The sequence below is a fragment of the Cebidichthys violaceus genome, unplaced genomic scaffold (genome assembly GCF_023349555.1).
Source record: "Cebidichthys violaceus isolate CVI_PGR_0920_01 unplaced genomic scaffold, fCebVio1.0.p SCAF_23, whole genome shotgun sequence".
In the NCBI taxonomy this organism is placed as follows: Eukaryota; Metazoa; Chordata; class Actinopteri; order Perciformes; family Stichaeidae; genus Cebidichthys; species Cebidichthys violaceus.
The window spans coordinates 2,401,590-2,411,586 of NW_027176406.1; the positions used below are offsets into that span (position 1 = coordinate 2,401,590).

The 9,997-nt window shown below is 40.4% G+C and overlaps 1 protein-coding gene across 1 annotated transcript in view; it reads left to right on the top strand.

Moving 5' to 3' along the window:
- LOC137878506 (protein shisa-8-like) overlaps window positions 1-9,997 on the top strand; it is a 93,082-nt gene that overhangs the window by 36,875 nt on the left and 46,210 nt on the right.

The following is a 9,997-nucleotide window of genomic DNA, read 5'->3' on the forward strand; positions in this document are numbered from 1 at the left end:
GCAATGTGGGAGGTACTATTGTAGAGCTCTGGGTGCCCACAGATAGCTACAATATGTTTTCTCTTTATTTCTGATTCAACAAACAACAGGGCATCAGTTACAACAAGAGGATATCTCAATACTGATAGGCCCTGAAATATCGCAAATATGCTAATGACGCAAATAAATCATTTACATTTCTGCATTGACTTTGTATGTCATTTTTGTTTTTTTATATCTACATCATTATGTAGTCTTCTGTCATCCTTTTTATCTGTTTTTATTGCAATTATATCACAGCTGTTTATTTGGGGTTTGTACCGATGTAGTAAACCAACAAAAATCTACTTTGTGTTTGCCTCAGTTATAGTTTCGGCAAGGACTGCGTTTGGTTTGAACACACTATTAGAGCGACCCTCAAAGTCGAGAGCAATTCAGAAACAAGGGGATGGATGAATTGAGAGGACTGGGACAAAGTCTTAACATCCACCGAGACACAACACAACATGTCAGCACTGACCTCACTGAACAGTGAAGGACTCATGCACATATATGTTTACAATTCTGCACCGGAACCCCCTTGTACCCTTTTATATTGAAACACTTATAAGGTCTCACTCTCTATTGCTGTCTGTCTTACACATAAGCACACATGTGGCATCCATGGACAAACAGCGAAGACAGACAGGTCATTTTTAATTAAGATGTAATTAGCTGTGTTCCAGCTCCAAACCCACAGAGGGAACACTGTGTGACCCATCTGTCTCCCTCTTTGTCTTTTGACCACACACAGACCCGCACGCACGCACGCACGCACGCACGCACGCACGCACGCACGCACGCACGCACGCACGCACGCACGCACGCACACACACACACACACACACACATACACGCTCAAAAAAAAACCTGTGCTTCTTCAGTGCATTGAGACTCAAATTAGTGGGCATGTTTCCTGGGGGCTAATTTGTGACAAGAGTGATGGCATGTTTTAAAGGACAAAGGTCCCTGTTGCCTCACAATTTTGTCCTCGTCATCAGGCGCAGCACAGCAAATGTGAGCCATGCTTTGGTCCAGTCCTTTTCTAGAATCCAGACTGACCTGTTTTAATGTGTGAGGTAAATGTCTTTATTGTACACCACTGAAGTCTGGTGGTTATCTGATGGTTATCACGCATGAAGCCATATAATATCAATAAACATGATAGGTACTTTTTCCAACATACATGCACAGATAAAAACAGTGGTACCAGATGTTTCATAGGCCCTGGTTCATATGTTAATTATTATAGTGGAAGGTTTTCTTGTTTCAAACTATCACAAATGCGCACACTTACACATGCAGTATTTTCACACATACAGACAAAAAGAAAATGCTGAGGCTTTTCCCTGACTTTCATCTTCCCACCATTGCAATAAACAAGTTTTTGGCCTCTTTTTCACCCCACACTGCGCTTATTAGCAATCTGCTTTCTTCTGTCTTGCTTTGCTTCGCTTCTGCCATTGCTTTCTTCCCCTGCTATTAAATCTCCTTTTTTTTTTTTACCTCTTCTGCGTTCTCACGTTATGTTGTCTTAGTATTTTTTAGTAGTCTTCAATATCATTGTCTAATCAGCTTTTTAGCATCACGCACACACATTTTAGTACCTACAGCAAGTAGTGTACTATCTATGTGATATCATTTTTGTTTAACTTTAAGATCTATTGTGTCTGATATATAGTTATCTTTTGATTATTGCTTATTGTCTCTGATGGATCAGGGGGAAGCACCCAAAACTTAACCGGAGTCTGAACTGGAGCTCCATTTTATACTTAAAGATAATATTTACTGTAGTTCTCAGCTTTTTGTTGTGTTTATCAAAGTTTTACATCTATTTTGTTTCTCTCATCTTTCTGCCCATGCTATACCTGCATGATTTAATATAATGACATAAATATATAACGAAAGAAGCAAAAGACAAAAGAGGGAGAATTAATTCTGCAGATTAAAACATGATTTAAAAAAAGCAAGGAAATAACAGACAGAAGGCTGTGGGGCGTGGGGGGTGGGGGTAAACAGGGCAGACTTACGGAGGAAAGAGTGTGTACTTGAGTGTGTGTGTGTGTTTAAGGGTTGAATCAGGACACAGGGTTATGACAGTAGGGCGATGGAATGAAGCCATGGCGATCCCTTTTGTGTCACCCGTCTCCACATAATCACCTCTTAATTAAACACATTTAATCCTTCAGGCCACTTAGACAGAGAGAGAAGAAGATGATGTGAGGGAGTGAAAGACACAGAGAGAAAAGGAGAGAGGATGGTAGAAAGTTGAATATAAATGTGGATGAAATGCATATCACTTCACAGGTTAGAGTATAAGTACATTTCAAAGAAGGTTGGCGATTGCAAAAAAAATGGTTCTCCCTCTCCATGATTCAAATTTTAGGGCTCATCCAAAAGACATCTAGGCAGTATGAAAAATTATGTTAACCACTTTGTACATGACCTACAGCAACATGGCACACTTATAATGACAACATTATTGCCTTTCAATGGAAAAAGCTCTTAAAATTGAATGTCTACATCATTGTGAATGTTTTCTTGAAATAGATTTTGCAGCAGTTTTTTAGCCACACCAGAGGCCTGACTCTAAAAGACAATGTCTGTGTCTGTGAGTGGGTCTCCCAACTTTGGTCCAGACTGATAAAGCTAAGCAACTGTTAGCTATATTACCATTAAATGTAAATACATTCATGGTCCCCAAAGGATGAATCCTACTGACTTTGACAATCCCCTAATATTTTTCTTTAGCACCACCACAAGTTTGGCTCAGTGTCAAATTTGTCCAATACTATAGTTTAAGAACTAATAGCTTGAAAGCTAATGACATTCCCACCAGCCTCAGCTCGACTTTGTGCTGACTGCTAATTAACAAATGTTAGCATGCTAACATGATGCACATGGTAAATACTATACCTGCTAAACATCAGCATGTTAGTATTGTTATCATTTAGCTCAAACTACTGCTTTTTTGAAGTACAGTCTGACAGATATGACTATAGACTCTTATATGTAGTTGTATTGATGTATGTATTGTAATGATCCAGTCACATACAGCACCATATACCTGTAAATGCCTTGAATCTGACCTCTTTTCTGTATTTCTCTCTTTCTCTCTTGAAATCATAATTATTAATTGGCCTTTATTCTGTCCTTGTAGGTTCATACAATAGTGGTCCTCAACTTGTCTTATGCATCCACCCTGACATGTGCACACCAGATTATGATCACCTTATTGATTTGTCCATGCAACTTCTCTAAACATATTTTTTTAGAGGAAGTCGGCAGGCTGACAGATCAAAAACAAGGCAATTCTCATCAAGAATAAAAGCGTGCTCATAAATCTCACATTCACTGCAAGGGAACGGTGCAGAAGATACACCAGACAGTTTGCTATTCTTATCACTATACGTGTATATCAATAAACTACTGTGTGCATCAATGCACTGTGGCTTGCAATAGACTTTAGCTGCACAAGTTGGAGTGCAGTGAGAATAGGATGGAAATACACTGAACAAGTTCTGAGCCCTTTCCCTAATGAAGACAGCAGCAAAATCCTCTTGTTTCCTCTCTGAGAAAAGAATGATCTCCTTATCTGACTTCCACTCTTCTCCTGCTCACCCGTGCTCATTTTCAAGGAAGATATATTTTTAATGCCATGTAAGAGATGAACTAAGGGATAAAAGAGTCAGGATGTAAAGTCTAAGGCTGGCATATTTGACAGAAAGAGAGGAGAGGGGAACAGAAAAACACAAGGTGGAAAAGTATTGAGGTCATGCGACGGTTACAATTACTGAATCAGTGAAACAGGAAGACAGAGAGGTTTTTTGTGTGGTTACAAAAGACAGCTGATGTGATGGAGAGAAAAGGGGTTGAACAAAGTGGAGAGAGGGAGGAGAGGAAAATTAGATGAGGTTAAAAGAGACATACCTTAACAATAACCCTACTGAGGCGTGCAATAAGAGAAACAGCTTGAGAAGGAGGGAAGGGGAGGGGGAGGGGAGGTCAAATTAAAGAAAGAAAAAGACAAGGAGGTGAAAGGGGGCTGATGATGATGATGAGCAATGGGCGTGAAAGAGACTGGATTTTATAAAAGGAGGGCCAAGGTGAGAGTGAGAGAAATGTGTGAGAGAGCTGGAGCTCAAAGCAGCAAGTGAGGAAAAGAAAGAATAAAGGAGTGTGAGAAAGAGTCGGATAAAACTAAAAGAGAGGGTGAGGCAGGAACGATGAATGGAGACAGAGATGGAGAGAATAGATAGAAGAGACAACATGCTGCTAGCTGCGAGGGGGACAGCTGGTCAGCTGCTGCTCTGCTCTGTTCTGGTGTGGAGAGCTGCCCTGAGGACAGTCACCCTGCTCTGCACACACACACACATGCAGAAGGTTGCATGTATACATATAAACAAATTACACACAATACAGACTGGGTTACACAGTCTAACACACATTTTGTTGCGTTTTTTTCCGTACACAGAGTGCAGAGATTAGGGGGATGGTACATGAGGTGTGGAAGAAAGTAAAGAACTTTCGGGTGAGATAAAAACTAAGATATGAAAGAAAGGGCAGATGGAAGGAAAAGGAGGAGAGGAAAGCAGACTAGAGCAGAGGACTTTTAAATCATAAAAAGAGAGTAAAAAAAACAAAAACATACGGTGCAAAGAAGTGAGACAGTGAGTTATTATATAAAAGTGAGAGTGCGAGAAAGAGCGGGTATAAGGCAATGGGATGTAAATAAGAAAGTGTGGCAGGGGAAGAGGAGAACAGATGGCAAGGAAGAAGAGCAGGATGGAAGATGGGAAGCTGGGAATGGGAGAACGCTCCCAGATCACTTATAGCTAATGTCAGCCGTGCCAGCATTGCCTCTAATTGTAGCTCTGACTGCAGCAAAGAGTAGAGGAGAACAATTCTCCTGTCTTTACTTCCTCAATTGACTTTCAGCTGATTTCAGCACCATGGACAGCTCCCTTGAAAACAGACGGGACTCTACTAGGTGTTCCTCAACTGGCTAAACGAGAACTTTCTTATAATACATTATAAGAGTACAAAAAAATCTTAAAACCAAGTTGTTCACCACAAGACAAATCCCTTGAAGCATCTATTATCATATGTGATATATACAAATTGTATCTGAATTTTAAAGCTGCTGAGATCAGTGCTGTAGCTACCATGTAGGAGTGGGCGTGTTTATTTTACGTGGGGCAGCTTTGCAATCTACAAATAAAATAAACAATATATATAATACAGTACACAGTGGGTATTCCATAAAATGATTTCAGTATTTATTGACTGAAAATATTTTAATTTATACCTTTAGTACTTGGACCTGACCCTTCTAATGGCTTTAGTGATCCCTGACTTTCCCTCTAGCACCACCATGATGTTCACATTTATGGTTTTGAGGGAAATGTCTCGACAGCAGTTAGATGCACTGATATGACATTTGGTCTCATGTTACTTTCAGGATGAAATGTCATCACTTGTGTGATCCCTTTACTTAGAAACCAAAGTTGTCGGACTGCTGAGTTGAAATAACTTAAAGTGTACTATAGGGTATTTTCTTGTTTCCAAATGCATCATGCACATAGGATTGTGGGTGTTTTTATGAGCGCTGAGATTACACAACTGCTTCCTGGAAAATCCTCCAAACTGTTTTCTTAGTATTATTCAAAGGATCCTAGACATTTGAACAATCCTTCTACGGAATTCAATGACGTAGCATCCTTGAAATTCCCTCCGTTGAAGGAACCTGCTGTGGTTTTGAGAAGCAGACCTCTGTCTTGTTTGAGACTGTGTTCCTCACAAAATCTAATCAAATACTAGCTGTCTACCTCCGTTTCTACAACCATGTAGAAATGTCATTGAGCTACAGTAATGGAACCATTACATGATTACTTTTTTTAGCTACGCAACTATATTGTTACACATAAACCAATATAACAATGATACCCTACATGAGTTTAAATTATTGTACCAGTGATTCAATTACCAAAACATAAATATAAACCATTGGAACCTGTGCCCTAGTTGTTATTGCCCCTTCCATTTAAAACACATTGAATAATGTTGCCTTGGACTGTCTCAATAATGCACATGCACACATGTGCTGCTTTATTCAGCAGTTCTCAGAGGTAACCTTCAAACAAAAGACGCCCCTCGGTTATGGAAGGAAAGGACTTCAGTGGGGCATATCTGAGCTGGGCGGACTCCTCGTCTCCACTGGAGGTCTCTTCTGAGATAGGGAAGGATTTGCATTTGTGGGGCATAATTTGCATGTTGCTGGCCTGCGAGAGAGAGAGAAATATAAACATCAGAGTGAGAGGGGGAGGAAAGGAGGTGGAGATGGAAGGAGGGAATATTAAAAGAGGTAGAGCAGGAGGAAAAGGCGAGAGAAGCGGCGTTTGTTTGATGCAGGAAGAGAGGGAGAGCAGTGGAGGGGGGGGAGATAGGATTGGTGTGACATTGAAATCAAAACATGGAAATGAGTATCATGGGAGCCTGCAGGATGGGTGTTAAGTGAAAAGACGTACTATAGGCAAGGGGCTGGTCTGTGTGTGTGTGTGTGTGTGTGTGTGTGTGTGTGTGTGTGTGTGGCTGTATGTGTGTGTGTGTGTGTGTGTATGTGTGTGTGTGGCTGTGTGTGGCTGTGTGTGTGCGTGGAGGAGTGTGTCAGCATCTGTGAGAGAGGGAGAGTGTTTGTTTACATCTGTGCGCCCTTGATTTCTTCACTACAGTGCCACATGGGGCCAGTGCCAATTATATCCGCACTGAGCTCGTCAACGACACCCCACCAGAGAGACAGAGAGAGAGAGACGGAGGGAAGGGAGTCAAACAGAGCAAATATGCTTTAAGAATATGTGAGTATATGTGTGTTCATACAAGCATGATAACATGCTCTCATGCATGAACGTATCGTACAGTTTGCACATCAGGTGGCCAACTTGTCTTCTAATCCAGTTATATTCCCATCAATATGTCTGAATGACTGACAGGACCCCAGGTCTCCCTATCAATCTGTTTGCTGCTTTATGGGAGTTTTTTTTTTTAATCATAATTAGCATCTGACGGGATGCGCTTGTCAGCCAGAAACGGCTGATCCTGACCGTGCTGGCCTTGTGATAGCTACTGAGGCCTAAAACAACCGGATTAAATATTGCAAAATGGAACACATTTTATGGAATCACAGGAATACAGGAATGTGTTTTACCAGACTTGGCAGCTGTAATACATCAACACAGATGCCAGTACGTATATGCCTTTATGTAACTGTAAACAACCAGAAATCCACAACTTATACAGATGTCAACAATTTTGACAAGTGTAGACTCACAGTTAATAATCTAGTATAGCTCCAGGGATGGCAATGTACCATTTTTGTCCAGACTGTAATCACTCAACAATGTTGGGTGCATTGCCGTAAAAGAAGCTTTTCCTGTTCAAATCTGCCCACAGTTTGATGCTAAGCTTTCTGTTTCTTCTACCAGTGACTGGTGACTTCTTCTGTTCTTACTCAACTGTTTCTCAGAGGGATCATTGTCTATTTCTGCCCTTTCAGTTGTCAGTCGGGTTGAACCATTGTACGGCGTTTTGTTCTTCATGTACACAACAAACCCTTCATACTAAATGATCTATTTGTAAAAAGGACTTTCTACCAGTAATATTTGACTTTAAAACTTGAGATTGTTGAACACACCAGCTGATGTGGTTCTTTGATAAGACAAGCACACTAAATATATTTCTAGTTGGCTATATGCAATACCCTTTTTATAATAGACTTAATCCTCTTCTCCCAATCTCAGTTGACCTTTGTGTGTTCTTTCCCTATTTGACTCTTAAATGTCTTCTCCTGGATCTTTGTTTCTTTCTCTTGATCTTGCAATTTTTGTCTGACTTGGAGAGGAGAAATATCAGTCTACATTTCTCTTCTCTTTGTCAACTTTTCTCTATTTCTCTCACACACACTTTTTCTCCCCCCTCAGGCCAAACTATCTATATCTCTCCTTCCACCAAAACCATACTGACACAGCACAAACTACTGAATATTCCAAAAAAAACCCACCCATTTCAAATTTCTTAGTTACATATTTCTCTCACTTGACAGTATTTTCATGAATTTGTCTCCTATTTGGACGAGTCTGTGATTACGATCTTGGATGTTAAGTGATATGTATCTGTCTCTGACTCATTTAGGGCAGTAAAGATTTAACTCATGAAGCCTTCACACATAACCAGATCTACAGTATGAGATATCCCCCCTGACTTTAGGGTTGGTAAGTCAGGTGTAAGTCCGGCTGATAACCCTCTGGTGCATCGCTTGCTTTACTCTCCCACTAACTCTTTTCCCGTCTCAGCTTTTCCAGCTCTCTCTCATTAGCCGCCAATCTTCTCTCATCCTCCGCCTTCTTTCTGCTCACAGCCCTGCTTCCCTTGAGGTCTCTCTCTCTCTCTCTCTCTCTCTCTCTCTCTCTCTCTCTCTCTCTCTCTCTCTCTCTCTCTCTCTCTCTCTCTCTCTCTCTATCTCTGTTTCCGCTTTTACTGTCATCTCTCAGTGCCCTCCTCATCTATCTCCCCTCTTCTCTCTTGCTTTCTTTCTCTCTAAATCATAGCCCCAGTGTCTGCAGACTGAGCTGTCTGATCCCTCATTTTCTGACTGAACTCTAAAGTCACCCAGAAATGATCACAGAGCTACAATAAATAGACCTGATGTTCCTTTTGGTGTTTTTAGGAGTTCAAGAGTTGAATTGCACTGAGTTGAAAGCAAACTTTTGGGGTTGCAGGGACAAAACCTAGAGGCAATGTGATGAAAATACAGAGAAAAACAAAGATTAAAACATGAAAAAGATAATGAGTTATTTGAAAAAGAAAAGCTTGTGTCATGGAAAATAAACAGAGACATCTAAATTGGACCATGTAAATGTAAATAAAATGAGAATAAATACCATACTGCACTAGAAAACATGAATAAAATGAAAAATGCAGAAAATGAAATGATTCAAGAAGCAAGCGTGGACATGGATGGTGCCGCTCTATTCATCCTAGTTCTGTGAAGATCTGTCGCCACTGCTGAAAGTCAACCAACTCACAGAGGAGGAATATCCAGAATAGGCTTATTAATAAGCCATGGCAGCGACAGATTACGGCTTTAGTGAGCCGCCAAAACAATGACTGAGACTGACAAATAGAGAGACACAGTCAGACAGACAGAAGGTCAGTGAATGATTGGACATATTAGCTGATCAACAGTGTGCCCCGAAGAAGAACATCACGTCAAAACGTTGGAAATTTGTTAATCCGTTTTTGCATCATGCCTACATGTTCAACTACTGCATCTTCCTTCACATCTGTACTTTCTCTTTCTCTCTCTCTCTCTCTTTCCCTCTTTCTCTCTCTCTCTTTCCCTCTTTCTCTTTCTCTCTCTCTCTCTCTCTCTCTCTCTCTCTCTCTCTATAGGATATTGTCTGCTGAAATGAACTCTTTACTTAAATAGGTTAAATAGTGGGTCCATTATTAGTATTATTATATTATTTATTTATTTTTATTAGGTTTTTATATCATTCTGTGGCTTCCCAGTGGTGATCCTTATGTATTCAAATCGAACATTCAAATTTTGGTCAAAGTACATATGTTTTAGCATCAGAATGCTATTTCCCCAAGCCTTTCTGAAAATGTTTTTATACATGACCTGACTGACGTAGGTTTCTGCATGATAACGTTGCTACATATACACACATATCCTTGACCATCGTCGCTTTCTAATACCTAAAGGGAATTAGATGGCTGTTGGCATGACCCCAGTTTGGAGAAGCAGACAGGAGTACCGGCACGGAAGCTAAGCAATGTACTACGCAACATTAGTTCAGATCCAAAAGTCACACAATAAGCCAAACAAACTAACTGATGATTAAAAAAATCAAAACTTACCCTTTCAGTTATTTCCAAATTTACCACAGCTAACGTTGACTCATTTAGTGCTAGTGTTCAC